This window comes from Anomaloglossus baeobatrachus, chromosome 3 (genome assembly GCF_048569485.1).
Source record: "Anomaloglossus baeobatrachus isolate aAnoBae1 chromosome 3, aAnoBae1.hap1, whole genome shotgun sequence".
In the NCBI taxonomy this organism is placed as follows: domain Eukaryota; kingdom Metazoa; phylum Chordata; class Amphibia; order Anura; family Aromobatidae; genus Anomaloglossus; species Anomaloglossus baeobatrachus.
In genome coordinates, this window is record NC_134355.1 from 89404445 (window position 1) to 89423653 (window position 19209).

Consider the following 19209-nt stretch of genomic DNA (forward strand, 5'->3'; position numbering starts at 1 on the left):
GAGTCGTTATCTTTACTTATCCTATCTGCTGGTTGCACCTTGTTGAAATTCCAGTGACCAGTATGTGTGTGAGTGACAAGACTATATTTACCACACCTGCCTCCCATTCACACCTGAGGCCTGTAACACAAATGAGTCACATGACACTGGGGAGGGAACATGGCTAATTGGGCACAATTTGGCCATTTTTACTTGCAGGTGTACTCTCTTTTGTTTCCAGCGATTTAGACATTATTGACTGAGTGTTGAGTTATTCAGAGGGTACCAAATGTACACTGTTATACAAGCTGTACACTGACTACTCTACATTGTATCAAAGTGTCAGATCTTTAGTGTTTTCCTATGAAAAGATAAAACAAAATATCTACAAAATACTGTAACATGATTTTTATATATATATATATATATATATATATATATATATATATTGTGAGGTAGCGACCACCAACGTGGTAAATGGTCGCTATATGTCGCAGTGGAGAAGGTTGCTGCGATATTAAACTGAAGAGGTTGCTATGGGACTTGTAGTTCCACAAAGACTTGTTTCTGCATTTAAGGGTCAGGTTCCCTTTAATAATGCCTATGTGCTGGGCAGGTCTGGATAATCACAGACCTCCACCTGTGGGGGTGTCCAGTCTGATTTAGGAGACTCAGTGTGTGTTCTGCGGAGTGTGAGAGCAGAGCAGGGGCTCTGGATTTCAGTCTGGGTTTAGACTGGAAGTAGTGTGCAGCCAGGCTGGTTAGTGCTGTGGCTACTGGACCAAAGCTCTCCTGGAGTGGAGAGACAGACAGGAGTCTGCAGAGTGTCTCTGGGTTCTTGGAAGGAACCACAGCAAGTGTTGTTCACTGGCTGGCAGGAGCCAGTGTGTACAGGCGCCACACTTCCAATAGAGACTGTATTGGACTGGAAGCCCTGCTATGTTTTTGCCTTAAGGCAGGAGAGGCCTGTTATGTTTAATGTTTGCCGTTTATGACAAGTTTTTAATAAACGGCTGGAAATTTTTATAAAGAGACTGGGTACATGTGTTGCTGAAGCTACCTCACACCGCTGCAAGCGAGTGGAACCCCCCAGGTTGCGGGGTGCAACCTTACATATGGTGTCTCGAATGCGGGCATGCAGTCTGGTTGCTAGGGGCAACACAGGCTGGTTGCTAAGGGCAACTGCCTAGGACGTATTGCTGTGGATCGGCGGGTCCACGAAAATCGTGTCGGCGCACTCAAGCAGCTGGCGGTGGATCGGCGGGTCCACGAACAGGGACAGCGTGCTCCAGCTGCTGGCGGTGAATCAGTGGGTCTGCAGGGTTCTGTTCTGCAGTGGCGAGAGACCAGTGACTGGAGGTTCCAGGCCAACCCGGAATTGCGGGGCCCTGTTTGGTGAGCAGTGATACACCACAGGCTGGAGATCCTAGTTGTACGGGCGGTACAACCTGGAAAGGTTAGTGGTTCTCTAACCCCCTTCCCCCTCTTTAGACCACCGGGTATTACCCATTTGAGCGCCCCTCCTGTTTGTTTTCTTGTTTCAGCATGGAGGGTGCACAAATGGATGCTATGGAGGAGCTGTACCAATTCCTTGTGCGTGGACAGCAGGAGCCGTCAGTGCGCACCAATGTGGCAGCAGTGGACCAGTTGATGAACTCCCTTCTGGGGCCAGTACGAACACAGGGTGCCCAGCGAGATAAAGGGGAACTGTGTGAACTGGGGTCTAAAGACACTGCAAGGAAGCCACAGAAACCCCAAAAGGGGGTGGAGTCCCAGAAAGGGGTGGTTACCCAAAAGGGGGCGGGGTCCCAGAGAACGATGGTGGCACAAAAAGGGGCGGAGCATCCCAAATCTGAAGGTGTAGTGGCACCAATGGACAGTAGCCAAGGACAATGGTGTTCATGCTATGCGTGTCCGGTCTGCGGTACAGACTGCCCGGCTGACGAGAAGTCACGTCTGTGTTCTGTGTAAGTTGATTGCAAATGTGTGACTGGGCTGGTAGACTCGGTGAGCTTGATGTCCCTGGTGAGGGCCACACTCGATAACTACCCGATTCTTGGAAGGATGGAAGCCAGATGCAGACATGGGAACATTGGAGTGTATCCACGGTCCCGAGGGGTTGTTGAGACGGATGGGGTGTTAGGACCCGTTAATGTTGGGGTAGTGCCTGACTTACCGCATCCCATTATAATAGGCCGGGACTTTAATTTTTTTGACAACTTGTGGTCGATGGCGGAAATGGCCAGCTTCTTGTGTAAAAGCCGGAAAGGCTCAAAGGAAGCCCTATCACAGCGGGAGGCTGAAAGTGTTCCTAGTAGTATGATATTATGTAATAAGGGGAAGACCATGCCTACTAGAGGTGACAGTACAAACGCCAATTGAACAGACTACAGGTAATAAATTTGTCCTCACGGGTGCTCACTGCGAATCAGGTGGAGGTCCTTTCACGCGGTTTGACTTTCTCTCCTTCCAACTCTTTTCACCTTTTTTCAGCTTTGAAGGACCTAAATTTGTTTTCACGTAAATTAACTCTTAAAAAACTTTTTCATAAGCGGAATGCTGGGTCCGACAACCAGGTGGAACGTGAGGCCATACAAAATCTTGAGGATCTACTTCAGCAGCAGGAGACCCCGGCTGCAGGTATGTTCCCAGGAGTTCTTTTACCTAAATCCACAAAATTCCCCCCGTTGTCAATTAGCCCTGCAATCGATATATTTACCAAAATGGTCAGTGAGAACTTTAAACGGATCCCGACCAAACGGAGGTTTGACAACTTAACCCGCCCCCAGAGGACAGCTTTGATCGAGCTGCAGGGCTTTCATGATATTGTCATAACACCAGCTGACAAGGGGGGGAATATTGTGGTTCTTTCCTGTGACAAATACGAACATGAAGTCCTTAGACAACTTCGAGACAGGAATTCTTATAGGAGACTTCCCTCCAACCCCCTGGTTGTGTTTTCCGCTGAACTCACCTCAATATTACAAAGGGCTCTGGATATTGGCCTTATCAATAAAATGTTTGATGGGCTATGTAGAAAACATCCCAGAGTGCCCACCTTCTACATATTGCCCAAAATCCACAAAGATGCTGTCAATCCGCCCGGACGTCCGATTGTGTCCGACATAGAGGGTTTGTGTGATCCCATTTGTAAATTTATAGATTACCACTTAAAATCTTTGGTTGAGACACTGCCCTCGTATGTCCGGGACACCACGGACGTCCTGCGGCGCATTGACGGCATCTTTCTGGAGGATGATATGATCCTTGTTACAGCCGACATTGAGAGCCTCTATACTTGCATCTCCCATACAGATGGTATACGAGCGGTCCGTTTCTTTCTTGAAGCGTCCGATCGGAGTGGCGAGTTGGGCGAGCTGATCATAGAGCTGCTTCAGTTTGCCCTGTCACACAACTTCTTTGTCTTCAAGGACATCTACTATTTACAGCAGCGCGGCACTGCCATGGGTGCGGCCTGTGCGCCCTCATATGCTGGCATCTTCCTAGGATACTGGGAGAGGCTAGTATTTTCTGACGAGGGACCTGGGCTTAGCACTCATGTGCAGTGCTGGCTAAGATATATTGACGACATTTTGTTTGTGTGGCAGGGCTCGGCTGAGCAGCTCGATCAGTTTATGGGGCAGTTAAATACCAACAATTTTAACATCAGGCTTACCCATAAAAGCAGCAGATGCAGGATTGACTTCCTCGATATTATGATCAATGTGGATCATAGGGGGTCGATCCAAACGGACGTTTTCCAGAAGGGCACATCCGTTAATGCACTGCTGCATGCCTAATCCGCCCATAACCCTTCAACAATTCGCACCATCCCGACTGGGCAGTACTTAAGGATGAAACGGATTTGCTCATCCAACAGCAACTTTGAGGCTCAGTCGGCTGATCTCAGGGATCGCTTTTATGAAAGGGGATATAGTGGCAGAAGCATCCGGGCTGGTTATAACCGGGCCAAAAAGACCCCCCGGCTGCAGCTGCTCACAGATACCCCAAAAAAGAAGGAACAACATGATATTGCGGTGAGATTTATCGGAACATACAACCAGGAGTGGGAAACAATGCACCACATCCTAAAAAAACATTGGCCGGTATTAATGACAGATCCGGCATTAGCGGAAATACTTGCCCCGAACCCTTTGATGACCTCCAGGAGAGCGAGGAATTTCAGGGACCTATTGGTCCAGAGCCACTATGTTCCCCCCAGAGTGAATCCATTTGGGTCTCGTGGACCTCCACAGGGCTGTTTTCCCTGTGGCCACTGTGTGGCCTGCAGCAATATCCTTCGGAGTAATACATTTTATTCCTCTGATAGACAAAAAAATTTCAACATCAAACATCACATCACGTGTGGCACCACATATGTGGTGTACTTTGCCACATGCACGTGCCCCCTGACCTATGTGGGACTCACCTCCAGGGAACTCCGCATTAGGGTCAGGGAGCACGTGAGGGACATTGCTGCGGCCAAAACAGAGGAAGACCCGACAATACTCAAGACACTGCCCAGGCACTTCAGATCTCACCACTCCTGTGATCCCTCTAAGTTGAAAATAAGAGGGATCGATGTGATAACAGGAGGAATCAGGGGTGGCGATCTTAAGAGATGCCTGGCGCAGTGTGAGACTAAATTGATAGTGACACTGGACACAATGATCCCTAAAGGATTAAACGAGTCAGTGAGCTATGCTCCATTTTTGTAAATATGGTCAATGACTGACCATTTCTCCCCTCTCCTGGAGTGCCATCGACCCCTTATAACACTCAGTTTGTGTGATAATATTCACCTTGTTTTATGCAATTTTTCTTGATATTGATCTTTATTAGTATATTTTGGACTTACCATCCCCCCTTCACCTGCATCCTTTGTCCCCTTTTTTCGTTTTTATATATTTTAACCCTTTATGACCTTATACTTTCCTCCATGGCTTCTAGGCCTATATAATATTCATATGCCCTACTCTCTGCTTATAGGACATAGAAATTAACACCATGACCTGATATTCGGGAATCAACATCTTCCTGACCCACACAGAAATCCAAGAATGGACTCCCTTGCATGATGTCTTTATGCCCTAAATACATGATTTTGTATGACCTGTATGGTGATGTGAGATATATAGGGATATACCGTTTATATTTACCTATTTTGTGATATGCGGTTGTCTCCGTGCGAACGCGCTGGGGCCGGGGGTGTTTTGCGCGTAGCCGCGGCTGTCTCAGCGTTGCGCGCATGCGCGGGAGCCTTGGTGACGAGTCCCCGCTCCCTCGCATGCGCGATAGTGACGTGACGGTCAGCGTCTCGCGTGATTTCCCCTGGCTTGCCGGCGCGAGCGCCAATAGCGAGACTTCCGGGTCTGTGTTTACCCTTCCAGCATTTAAAGCCTGGCGCCATGGGAGAGTGGTATAAGACGCCTCCTCCCTGATGAAGATCTGTTACCAAACATATTGAAATGTACGTAGGTTCTCTGAGGCCCCACTTGACGGAGCCCCCCCTTCTGGTTACACCTATTGGCTGTCTGTTTATGTGTTGCTCTATTCATATGCCCTTCACATGTGTTTTGCTGTATGCATTTGTACACCTTATATAATTGCTTGCACATGGATCTCTGTGGTACTGTGTATAAATGTGTATAGATACTACTTATCCACATATCTATGCTCAATGTCATGCCACATTATTTTTGGAATGTAATGTTCTAGAAACAGCCTATCTGATATACAGTACCAGGATGTCCCTTTGTTACCAACAAAGTTTTTACTAAAATGTCTGGAGTCAACATGCCATAGCCTATGTTACCTTTTATATAATGGGGGATGTCCGTCATTCACTTCTTTTATGTGTTTTTATGACTTGTGGATGTTCACCCTTGCTATGTATTGAATAAAAATTTGGTATTTTTTTGCACTATAAAAACTCTCGTTCTTTCCTTTCTGATATACTGTATATATATATATATATATATATATTGTGAGGTAGCGACCACCAACGTGGCAAATGGTTGCTATATGTCGCAGTGGAGAAGGTTGCTGCGATATTAAACTGAAGAGGTTGCTATGGGACTTGTAGTTCCACAAAGGCTTGTTTCTGCATTTAAGGGTCAGGTTCCCTTTAATAATGCCTGTGTGCTGGGCAGGTCTGGATAATCACAGACCTCCACCTGTGGGGGTGTCCAGTCTGATTTAGGAGACTCAGTGTGTGTTCTGCGGAGTGTGAGAGCAGAGCAGGGGCTCTGGATTTCAGTCTGGGTTTAGACTGGAAGTAGTGTGCAGCCAGGCTGGTTAGTGCTGTGGCTACTGGACCAAAGCTCTCCTGGAGTGGAGAGACAGACAGGAGTCTGCAGAGTGTCTCTGGGTTCTTGGAAGGAACCACAGCAAGTGTTGTTCGCTGGCTGGCAGGAGCCAGTGTGTACAGGCGCCACACTTCCAATAGAGACTGTATTGGACTGGAAGACCACGGTATGTGATTGTGCTATGTTTTTGCCTTAAGGCAGGAGAGGCCTGTTATGTTTAATGTTTGCCGTTTATGACAAGTTTTTAATAAACGGCTGGAAATTTTTATAAAGAGACTGGGTACATGTGTTGCTGAAGCTACCTCATACCGCTGCAAGCGAGTGGAACCCCCCAGGTTGCGGGGTGCAACCTTACATATGGTGTCTCGAATGCGGGCATGCGGTCTGGTTGCTAGGAGCAACACAGGCTGGTTGCTAAGGGCAACTGCCTAGGATGTATTGCTGTGGATCGGCGGGTCCACGAAAATCGTGTCGGCGCACTCAAGCAGCTGGCGGTGGATCGGCGGGTCCACGAACAGGGACAGCGTGCTCCAGCTGCTGGCGGTGAATCAGTGGGTCTGCAGGGTTCTGTTCTGCAGTGGCGAGAGACCAGTGACTGGAGGTTCCAGGCCAACCCGGAATTGCGGGGCCCTGTTTGGTGAGCAGACCAGTGACTATGGAAGGGGAATACATGGAATAGCAGAAACTGCTGTGTGAATACTGACATGAAAAATTCAATAGCATTTGTAAGAATGAAATGTGAAAAATGGAACCTGCATTACTGCCATGAATATATGAATAAAGAGAAATTTAGCTACTGAATTGATCAATGCAGAAGAGCCCCAACACTACGCCAAAGTATTTCTCTACGTTGGGGTCCCTAGCTTGTGTGTGTCCTCTCATGCAGTTAAAAAACTTACCGTGTATGGGACGCTGAGACCCAGGCTATATATGCGTATAATGTGGATTGGCAATAGTGGCAGTAATGCAGGTTCCATTTTTCACATTTCATTCTTACAAATGCTATTGAATTTTTCATGTCAGTATTCACACAGCAGTTATTCCTTAATGTTAGTAGTTTTTCGTTTGTGAACCCTCCCCATACACACCTATTGCCAATCCACATTATACGCATATATAGCCTGGGTCTCAGCGTCCCATACACGGTAAGTTTTTTAACTGCATGAGAGGACACACACAGGCTAGGGACCCCAACGTAGAGAAATACTTTGGCGTAGTGTTGGGGCTCTTCTGCATTGATCAATTCAGTAGCTAAATTTCTCTTTATTCATATATTCATGGCAGTAATGCAGGTTCCATTTTTCACATTTCATTCTTACAAATGCTATTGAATTTTTCATGTCAGTATTCACACAGCAGTTTCTGCTATTCCATGTATTCCCCTTCCATAGTCACTGGTGTGCATACCTTATCTCCCCATAGTGATGTTTTTTAGGTTTTTTGCACCCAGTTCAGACATAGAATGGAGTTCCAAACGTTATTCCTTAATGTTAGTAGTTTTTCGTTTGTGAACCCTCCCCATACACACCTATTGCCAATCCACATTATACGCATCTATAGCCTGGGTCTCAGCGTCCCATACACGGTAAGTTTTTTAACTGCATGAGAGGACACACACAAGCTAGGGACCCCAACGTAGAGAAATACTTTGGCGTAGTGTTGGGGCTCTTCTGCATTGATCAATTCAGTAGCTAAATTTCTCTTTATTCATATATTCATGGCAGTAATGCAGGTTCCATTTTTCACATTTCATTCTTACAAATGCTATTGAATTTTTCATGTCAGTATTCACACAGCAGTTTCTGCTATTCCATGTATTCCCCTTCCATAGTCACTGGTGTGCATACCTTATCTCCCCATAGTGATGTTTTTTAGGTTTTTTGCACCCAGTTCAGACATAGAATGGAGTTCCAAACGTTATTCCTTAATGTTAGTAGTTTTTCGTTTGTGAACCCTCCCCATACACACCTATTGCCAATCCACATTATACGCATATATAGCCTGGGTCTCAGCGTCCCATACACGGTAAGTTTTTTAACTGCATGAGAGGACACACACAAGCTAGGGACCCCAACATAGAGAAATACTTTGGCGTAGTGTTGGGGCTCTTCTGCATTGATCAATTCAGTAGCTAAATTTCTCTTTATTCATATATTCATGGCAGTAATGCAGGTTCCATTTTTCACATTTCATTCTTACAAATGCTATTGAATTTTTCATGTCAGTATTCACACAGCAGTTTCTGCTATTCCATGTATTCCCCTTCCATAGTCACTGGTGTGCATACCTTATCTCCCCATAGTGATGTTTTTTAGGTTTTTTGCACCCAGTTCAGACATAGAATGGAGTTCCAAACGTTATTCCTTACTGTTTGGTGAGCAGTGATACACCACAGGCTGGAGATCCTAGTTGTACGGGCGGTACAACCTGGAAAGGTTAGTGGTTCTCTAACCCCCTTCCCCCTCTTTAGACCACCGGGTATTACCCATTTGAGCGCCCCTCCTGTTTGTTTTCTTGTTTCAGCATGGAGGGTGCACAAATGGATGCTATGGAGGAGCTGTACCAATTCCTTGTGCGTGGACAGCAGGAGCCGTCAGTGCGCACCAATGTGGCAGCAGTGGACCAGTTGATGAACTCCCTTCTGGGGCCAGTACGAACACAGGGTGCCCAGCGAGATAAAGGGGAACTGTGTGAACTGGGGTCTAAAGACACTGCAAGGAAGCCACAGAAACCCCAAAAGGGGGTGGAGTCCCAGAAAGGGGTGGTTACCCAAAAGGGGGCGGGGTCCCAGAGAACGATGGTGGCACAAAAAGGGGCGGAGCATCCCAAATCTGAAGGTGTAGTGGCACCAATGGACAGTAGCCAAGGACAATGGTGTTCATGCTATGCGTGTCCGGTCTGCGGTACAGACTGCCCGGCTGACGAGAAGTCACGTCTGTGTTCTGTGTAAGTTGATTGCAAATGTGTGACTGGGCTGGTAGACTCGGTGAGCTTGATGTCCCTGGTGAGGGCCACACTCGATAACTACCCGATTCTTGGAAGGATGGAAGCCAGATGCAGACATGGGAACATTGGAGTGTATCCACGGTCCCGAGGGGTTGTTGAGACGGATGGGGTGTTAGGACCCGTTAATGTTGGGGTAGTGCCTGACTTACCGCATCCCATTATAATAGGCCGGGACTTTAATTTTTTTGACGACTTGTGGTCGATGGCGGAAATGGCCAGCTTCTTGTGTAAAAGCCGGAAAGGCTCAAAGGAAGCCCTATCACAGCGGGAGGCTGAAAGTGTTCCTAGTAGTATGATATTATGTAATAAGGGGAAGACCATGCCTACTAGAGGTGACAGTACAAACGCCAATTGAACAGACTACAGGTAATAAATTTGTCCTCACGGGTGCTCACTGCGAATCAGGTGGAGGTCCTTTCACGCGGTTTGACTTTCTCTCCTTCCAACTCTTTTCACCTTTTTTCAGCTTTGAAGGACCTAAATTTGTTTTCACGTAAATTAACTCTTAAAAAACTTTTTCATAAGCGGAATGCTGGGTCCGACAACCAGGTGGAACGTGAGGCCATACAAAATCTTGAGGATCTACTTCAGCAGCAGGAGACCCCGGCTGCAGGTATGTTCCCAGGAGTTCTTTTACCTAAATCCACAAAATTCCCCCCGTTGTCAATTAGCCCTGCAATCGATATATTTACCAAAATGGTCAGTGAGAACTTTAAACGGATCCCGACCAAACGGAGGTTTGACAACTTAACCCGCCCCCAGAGGACAGCTTTGATCGAGCTGCAGGGCTTTCATGATATTGTCATAACACCAGCTGACAAGGGGGGGAATATTGTGGTTCTTTCCTGTGACAAATACGAACATGAAGTCCTTAGACAACTTCGAGACAGGAATTCTTATAGGAGACTTCCCTCCAACCCCCTGGTTGTGTTTTCCGCTGAACTCACCTCAATATTACAAAGGGCTCTGGATATTGGCCTTATCAATAAAATGTTTGATGGGCTATGTAGAAAACATCCCAGAGTGCCCACCTTCTACATATTGCCCAAAATCCACAAAGATGCTGTCAATCCGCCCGGACGTCCGATTGTGTCCGACATAGAGGGTTTGTGTGATCCCATTTGTAAATTTATAGATTACCACTTAAAATCTTTGGTTGAGACACTGCCCTCGTATGTCCGGGACACCACGGACGTCCTGCGGCGCATTGACGGCATCTTTCTGGAGGATGATATGATCCTTGTTACAGCCGACATTGAGAGCCTCTATACTTGCATCTCCCATACAGATGGTATACGAGCGGTCCGTTTCTTTCTTGAAGCGTCCGATCGGAGTGGCGAGTTGGGCGAGCTGATCATAGAGCTGCTTCAGTTTGCCCTGTCACACAACTTCTTTGTCTTCAAGGACATCTACTATTTACAGCAGCGCGGCACTGCCATGGGTGCGGCCTGTGCGCCCTCGTATGCTGGCATCTTCCTAGGATACTGGGAGAGGCTAGTATTTTCTGACGAGGGACCTGGGCTTAGCACTCATGTGCAGTGCTGGCTAAGATATATTGACGACATTTTGTTTGTGTGGCAGGGCTCGGCTGAGCAGCTCGATCAGTTTATGGGGCAGTTAAATACCAACAATTTTAACATCAGGCTTACCCATAAAAGCAGCAGATGCAGGATTGACTTCCTCGATATTATGATCAATGTGGATCATAGGGGGTCGATCCAAACGGACGTTTTCCAGAAGGGCACATCCGTTAATGCACTGCTGCATGCCTAATCCGCCCATAACCCTTCAACAATTCACACCATCCCGACTGGGCAGTACTTAAGGATGAAACGGATTTGCTCATCCAACAGCAACTTTGAGGCTCAGTCGGCTGATCTCAGGGATCGCTTTTATGAAAGGGGATATAGTGGCAGAAGCATCCGGGCTGGTTATAACCGGGCCAAAAAGACCCCCCGGCTGCAGCTGCTCACAGATACCCCAAAAAAGAAGGAACAACATGATATTGCGGTGAGATTTATCGGAACATACAACCAGGAGTGGGAAACAATGCACCACATCCTAAAAAAACATTGGCCGGTATTAATGACAGATCCGGCATTAGCGGAAATACTTGCCCCGAACCCTTTGATGACCTCCAGGAGAGCGAGGAATTTGAGGGACCTATTGGTCCAGAGCCACTATGTTCCCCCCAGAGTGAATCCATTTGGGTCTCGTGGACCTCCACAGGGCTGTTTTCCCTGTGGCCACTGTGTGGCCTGCAGCAATATCCTTCGGAGTAATACATTTTATTCCTCTGATAGACAAAAAAATTTCAACATCAAACATCACATCACGTGTGGCACCACATATGTGGTGTACTTTGCCACATGCACGTGCCCCCTGACCTATGTGGGACTCACCTCCAGGGAACTCCGCATTAGGGTCAGGGAGCACGTGAGGGACATTGCTGCGGCCAAAACAGAGGAAGACCCGACAATACTCAAGACACTGCCCAGGCACTTCAGATCTCACCACTCCTGTGATCCCTCTAAGTTGAAAATAAGAGGGATCGATGTGATAACAGGAGGAATCAGGGGTGGCGATCTTAAGAGATGCCTGGCGCAGTGTGAGACTAAATTGATAGTGACACTGGACACAATGATCCCTAAAGGATTAAACGAGTCAGTGAGCTATGCTCCATTTTTGTAAATATGGTCAATGACTGACCATTTCTCCCCTCTCCTGGAGTGCCATCGACCCCTTATAACACTCAGTTTGTGTGATAATATTCACCTTGTTTTATGCAATTTTTCTTGATATTGATCTTTATTAGTATATTTTGGACTTACCATCCCCCCTTCACCTGCATCCTTTGTCCCCTTTTTTCGTTTTTATATATTTTAACCCTTTATGACCTTATACTTTCCTCCATGGCTTCTAGGCCTATATAATATTCATATGCCCTACTCTCTGCTTATAGGACATAGAAATTAACACCATGACCTGATATTCGGGAATCAACATCTTCCTGACCCACACAGAAATCCAAGAATGGACTCCCTTGCATGATGTCTTTATGCCCTAAATACATGATTTTGTATGACCTGTATGGTGATGTGAGATATATAGGGATATACCGTTTATATTTACCTATTTTGTGATATGCGGTTGTCTCCGTGCGAACGCGCTGGGGCCGGGGGTGTTTTGCGCGTAGCCGTGGCTGTCTCAGCGTTGCGCGCATGCGCGGGAGCCTTGGTGACGAGTCCCCGCTCCCTCGCATGCGCGATAGTGACGTGACGGTCAGCGTCTCGCGTGATTTCCCCTGGCTTGCCGGCGCGAGCGCCAATAGCGAGACTTCCGGGTCTGTGTTTACCCTTCCAGCATTTAAAGCCTGGCGCCATGGGAGAGTGGTATAAGACGCCTCCTCCCTGATGAAGATCTGTTACCAAACATATTGAAACGTACGTAGGTTCTCTGAGGCCCCACTTGACGGAGCCCCCCCTTCTGGTTACACCTATTGGCTGTCTGTTTATGTGTTGCTCTATTCATATGCCCTTCACATGTGTTTTGCTGTATGCATTTGTACACCTTATATAATTGCTTGCACATGGATCTCTGTGGTACTGTGTATAAATGTGTATAGATACTACTTATCCACATATCTATGCTCAATGTCATGCCACATTATTTTTGGAATGTAATGTTCTAGAAACAGCCTATCTGATATACAGTACCAGGATGTCCCTTTGTTACCAACAAAGTTTTTACTAAAATGTCTGGAGTCAACATGCCATAGCCTATGTTACCTTTTATATAATGGGGGATGTCCGTCATTCACTTCTTTTATGTGTTTTTATGACTTGTGGATGTTCACCCTTGCTATGTATTGAATAAAAATTTGGTATTTTTTTGCACTATAAAAACTCTCGTTCTTTCCTTCCTGATATACTGTATATATATATATATATATATATATATATATATATATATATATATATATATTGTGAGGTAGCGACCACCAACGTGGCAAATGGTCGCTATATGTCGCAGTGGAGAAGGTTGCTGCGATATTAAACTGAAGAGGTTGCTATGGGACTTGTAGTTCCACAAAGGCTTGTTTCTGCATTTAAGGGTCAGGTTCCCTTTAATAATGCCTGTGTGCTGGGCAGGTCTGGATAATCACAGACCTCCACCTGTGGGGGTGTCCAGTCTGATTTAGGAGACTCAGTGTGTGTTCTGCGGAGTGTGAGAGCAGAGCAGGGGCTCTGGATTTCAGTCTGGGTTTAGACTGGAAGTAGTGTGCAGCCAGGCTGGTTAGTGCTGTGGCTACTGGACCAAAGCTCTCCTGGAGTGGAGAGACAGACAGGAGTCTGCAGAGTGTCTCTGGGTTCTTGGAAGGAACCACAGCAAGTGTTGTTCGCTGGCTGGCAGGAGCCAGTGTGTACAGGCGCCACACTTCCAATAGAGACTGTATTGGACTGGAAGACCACGGTATGTGATTGTGCTATGTTTTTGCCTTAAGGCAGGAGAGGCCTGTTATGTTTAATGTTTGCCGTTTATGACAAGTTTTTAATAAACGGCTGGAAATTTTTATAAAGAGACTGGGTACATGTGTTGCTGAAGCTACCTCATACCGCTGCAAGCGAGTGGAACCCCCCAGGTTGCGGGGTGCAACCTTACATATGGTGTCTCGAATGCGGGCATGCGGTCTGGTTGCTAGGGGCAACACAGGCTGGTTGCTAAGGGCAACTGCCTAGGATGTATTGCTGTGGATCGGCGGGTCCACGAAAATCGTGTCGGCCCACTCAAGCAGCTGGCGGTGGATCGGCGGGTCCACGAACAGGGACAGCGTGCTCCAGCTGCTGGCGGTGAATCAGTGGGTCTGCAGGGTTCTGTTCTGCAGTGGCGAGAGACCAGTGACTGGAGGTTCCAGGCCAACCCGGAATTGCGGGGCCCTGTTTGGTGAGCAGTGATACACCACAGGCTGGAGATCCTAGTTGTACGGGCGGTACAACCTGGAAAGGTTAGTGGTTCTCTAACCCCCTTCCCCCTCTTTAGACCACCGGGTATTACCCATTTGAGCGCCCCTCCTGTTTGTTTTCTTGTTTCAGCATGGAGGGTGCACAAATGGATGCTATGGAGGAGCTGTACCAATTCCTTGTGCGTGGACAGCAGGAGCCGTCAGTGCGCACCAATGTGGCAGCAGTGGACCAGTTGATGAACTCCCTTCTGGGGCCAGTACGAACACAGGGTGCCCAGCGAGATAAAGGGGAACTGTGTGAACTGGGGTCTAAAGACACTGCAAGGAAGCCACAGAAACCCCAAAAGGGGGTGGAGTCCCAGAAAGGGGTGGTTACACAAAAAGGGGCGGAGCATCCCAAATCTGAAGGTGTAGTGGCTCCAATGGACAGTAGCCAAGGACAATGGTGTTCATGCTATGCGTGTCCGGTCTGCGGTACAGACTGCCCGGCTGACGAGAAGTCACGTCTGTGTTCTGTGGAAGTTGATGGCAAATGTGTGACTGGGCTGGTAGACTCGGTGAGCTTGATGTCCCTGGTGAGGGCCACACTCGATAACTACCCGATTCTTGGAAGGATGGAAGCCAGATGCAGACATGGGAACATTGGAGTGTATCCACGGTCCCGAGTGGTTGTTGAGACGGATGGGGTGTTAGGACCCGTTAATGTTGGGGTAATGCCTGACTTACCGCATCCCATTATAATAGGCCGGGACTTTAATTTTTTTGACGACTTGTAGTCGATGGCGGAAATGGCCAGCTGCTTGTGTAAAAGCCGGAAAGGCTCAAAGGAAGCCCTATCACAGCGGGAGGCTGAAAGTGTTCCTAGTAGTATGATATTATGTAATAAGTGGAAGACCATGCCTACTAGAGGTGACAGTACTGAGAAAGAGATGGACGTGCCCCCCTTAGGGATATGACGTTTACAGTAACAAAGGATAGTGTGACCGTTAAAAACGGGAGAGCTCCAGACAGGGGGTTCAACACTTGGTTAAGTGGGGGCTTGTTAGTCCAGGACACCAGGGGGACTGACGGTGACTCCAGTAAAGACACTGACTTTACTAAAGTGACAAATGAGTACAGTGACATACTGATGAGCAAAGAGGGGAAATCCTCCTCCCGTCGCCGAAGGCGCAAGAGGCGCAGAGGGGCGGAGCAAGCTACAACCTCTGACAATATGGTCCAGATAAAGACAGTGTCGTGTATTTCTGCCCAAAGTGTGGATTCCCTTCCAGAATCTGAGTGTCCACAGAAGGTTGAGAAAGGCACGTTGCCAATAGCAACCGCTAATGTAGAGTCGGACAGCAAAATCATGCCAAAGAAAGATGAGTCTGAGCTGGAACTGACACATTGTAACAACAGAAATCAGCAGGGTGAAAACGCAGAAAAGGAGCCGACCAAGGAAGTACTGGTGGTGTCCCCTATGACTTCCCAGTGTGATGCTGATGGTCTGTTGAGTGTAAGCACTATAAGATATCAAATCCTGGAAAGTACTGTAAGAGATGACCTCCTAGAGAGTGTTGGTGGAAGAAAAATCCACAAAGGTCATAGTGAGCAGACCGGTGAACTATCTAGTGCTAGGGTGGATAACAGTGAATACAGCCCCAAAGCTCTAAGAGGAAGAGAGTACTGTGGTGAAGGGTGTGACACCCTGGTAGAAGGCGATGTTGTGAACTCCCAAGCGAGGGCAGAGGGTGACACTGCAGAGACCCAAGAGGAAGTTGGAGGGAATGCAGTGAAGTCCCAAGACACAGCTGGTGCTGTAAAAGTGGAAAGAGCCTCTGAAGAAGAGGTGAGGTCTGGACGTGAGGTCTCATCAGAAGCTGAGAGCCTGACTGACTCGGTGGGTAAGACCAAGACCGCAGACAAGAAGATTGACTCAGCTAAGAGCCTGAAACCCAAAGGCTCTGAGGCTGGGGCTGAGCCCGAGGAGGGTGTAACTCAAAAGGTGAAGCCTTTGGTGAAGAATATAGAAGGAGGCAAGAGACCTCAGGAACAGTCTAGTGTCCTTGAAAGTAAAGGAAGCAGACCAGTCTTCATTTATCTGATAGATGTGCCAAAAGACTTAAGAGAAGCCTGTGCCAGTGAGAAGGTGCATGAGAAATTTCAGAAGGCAGTAGGAGCCTGTAAAGTGTACTTTGCCCCAGAGTCTGGTCGGTTGGTGGTGTGCTCTGTAAGTGATGTCACAAAGAAGCGGGTGGCTGTTCTGAGTGACATGCACCTACAGTGTCTTCGCACGAAGTGGCTCATCTCTAGAAGGATGGCAGAAGACACCAAACAATTGGAGCATATGAAGCAGCTCACCGCAGCATTTCAGGAAGTGGTGGTTATGAAGAAACCATTAATTGGGCTTGCAATAAGAGCGCTGAGAAGTAACATTCAGCAAGCCAGGAAGGTTCCTGGTATTACAGCTATTGAAGTGGAAGAAAATAGTGGAACATTCCGAATCTATGGGAAAACTGCAGAAGCAGTCAAGACGGCTCGAAGGTTGTTGGAGTTTGTGGAGGAGGTCACACAAGTGCCCAGAAAACTGGTCAATAAGCTGATTGGAAGAAATGGAAGAGTCCTGCAGGAGATGGTTGATACGTCCGGTGTGACGAGAGTAAGAATTAATATTCATAATGAAGCCAGGATACTCTGCGAAGTCAGTATGGTTCCCTGTGTCATTGTGGGAACAAAGGAGTGTGTTGAAAATATACGAGTTCTCCTAGAATACAGACTGGGATACCTGGAAGAACTAAAGCAATTGAATCTTGAAAGACAGAAGATTGCAGAGAAACTTTGTCAAGTTAGTGTGAGGTTGCGACCGCTTTCGGGCCAGGGCCCAAAGAAGTGCGGTCCACCTGGTGACTGTGATGCTTCAGATGGCAAAGGAAGCAGGTCCTGTAGTAAAAGGAGCCAAGGTTATAGAGAACCTAATTATACATTGGGCTGTAGCACAGACTCTGAAGACTCTAAGCCCTCTAAGACAATGTCCGAAGGAAAGAATGGCGCTTGGGACATGTCTCTAGCCAAAGATGGCATTGAGAAAGTGAACAATCAGAGCAATGGACGAAGATGTCCTAGAAGAAGAGCCCAATATCGATCTGGACACAGAGAATGCATAGGGTCTAGTTATGGCAGAACCTCAGGGCTGATGTACCCAAACAGTAGCCCCTCTAGTGGACTGAATAGCGCAGGGTCGAGCCGCACAGTAGTTACGACTACTAATTCTACTACTAATGCTAAGAGAGTGTCTCACTACCACACTGACCGTTTGAGACAGTCATGGAGAGATAGGTCTGACCAGGGACCGTGTCTGAGAAGTGGGTTTCCTGTGAAGGGTTTGGTGACAGACGGTATGTTGAGAACTGGAGCTCAAGGTTGTCAAAGTGGGCCCTCTCAACTGGTAGGGCAAGGTGACCCTGATGCCCCGTCTCGAGGCCCCTGTAGGGTATCGAGTGTTCAACCCTACAAGTTTGAACAGAGGGGGGGGATATGTGAGGTAGCGACCACCAATATGGTAAATGGTCGATAAATGTCGCAGTGGAGAAGGTCGCTGTGATATTAAACTGAAGAGGTTGCTATGGGAATTGTAGTTCCACAAAGGCTTGTTTATGCATTTAAGGGTCAGGTTCCCTTTAATAATGCCTGTGTGCTGGGCAGGTCTGGATAATCACAGACCTCCACCTGTGGGGGTGTCCAGTCTGATTTAGGAGACTCAGTGTGTGTTCTGCGGAGTGTGAGAGCAGAGCAGGGGCTCTGGATTTCAGTCTGGGTTTAGACTGGAAGTAGTGTGCAGCCAGGCTGGTTAGTGCTGTGGCTACTGGACCAAAGCTCTCCTGGAGTGGAGAGACAGACAGGAGTCTGCAGAGTGTCTCTGGGTTCTTGGAAGGAACCACAGCATGTGTTGTTCGCTGGCTGGCAGGAGCCAGTGTGTACAGGCGCCACACTTCCAATAGAGACTGTATTGGACTAGAAGCCCACGGTATGTGATTGTGCTACGTTTTTGCCTTAAGCCAGGAGAAGCCTGTTATGTTTAATGTTTGCCGTTTATGACAAGTTTTTAATAAACGGCTGGAAATTTTTTTTATAAAGAGACTGGGTACATGTGTTGCTGAAGCTACCTCATACCGCTGCAAGCGAGTGGAACCCCCCAGAGTATATTGTTTTTATATATTTGTACTTTATGAACAAATTATACACGCACACTGTATTACACCAGTATATGTACAGTACACACACACACACACACATACATACACATACCAAGCATTTTTAATGGTGCCATTCCACCATACACATTGAAGATGACTTGACACCAGGTCAGAAGTGGACAGTTTTTGCTTTTATTTTATTCCTGCTACATTACCAAAGTATAAGGCCTTGTGCCCATAGGGCTTTTCTTTCATGCTTTTTTTAATCAATAAAAAGCAAGGAAAATGCATCCCAGCAAAGTGTATGAGAATCGTGATTTGTTGTGCCCACTTTGGTTCTTTTTTTTCCTTGCTTTATTGGTTGCTGAAAAAAGAAGCAGCATGTCAATTATTTCTGCTTTTTTGCCTGATTTTTCCCTATCTCAATAGATAAGAAGCAGCTTGGAAAGAAGTATGAAAAAAAGAGTGGAAAGAAGGAAAAAAGCATGAAAAAAACCCAAAAAAGCATTTTTTTTTCTTGCCAAGACAAACTTTTTTGTGCTGAAAAAAAGCACTGGGGGCTGCACTTTATTTCTTTTCTTTTAAATCCACCATACGATTCTTGAGATATGGGTGTTTTTATGGGATCTTTATCAAGGGGGTGGGGCTCACAAAATTCTCTGGGGGCGTGTCATTAGGCTGCTTTGCATTATTATCATGCAAGCCACGTCCCCTTGTAAAGAACATTAAAATTAGCCTTAAGTCAAAATGTCCACATCTCTGCAACCGTATGGTAGAATTA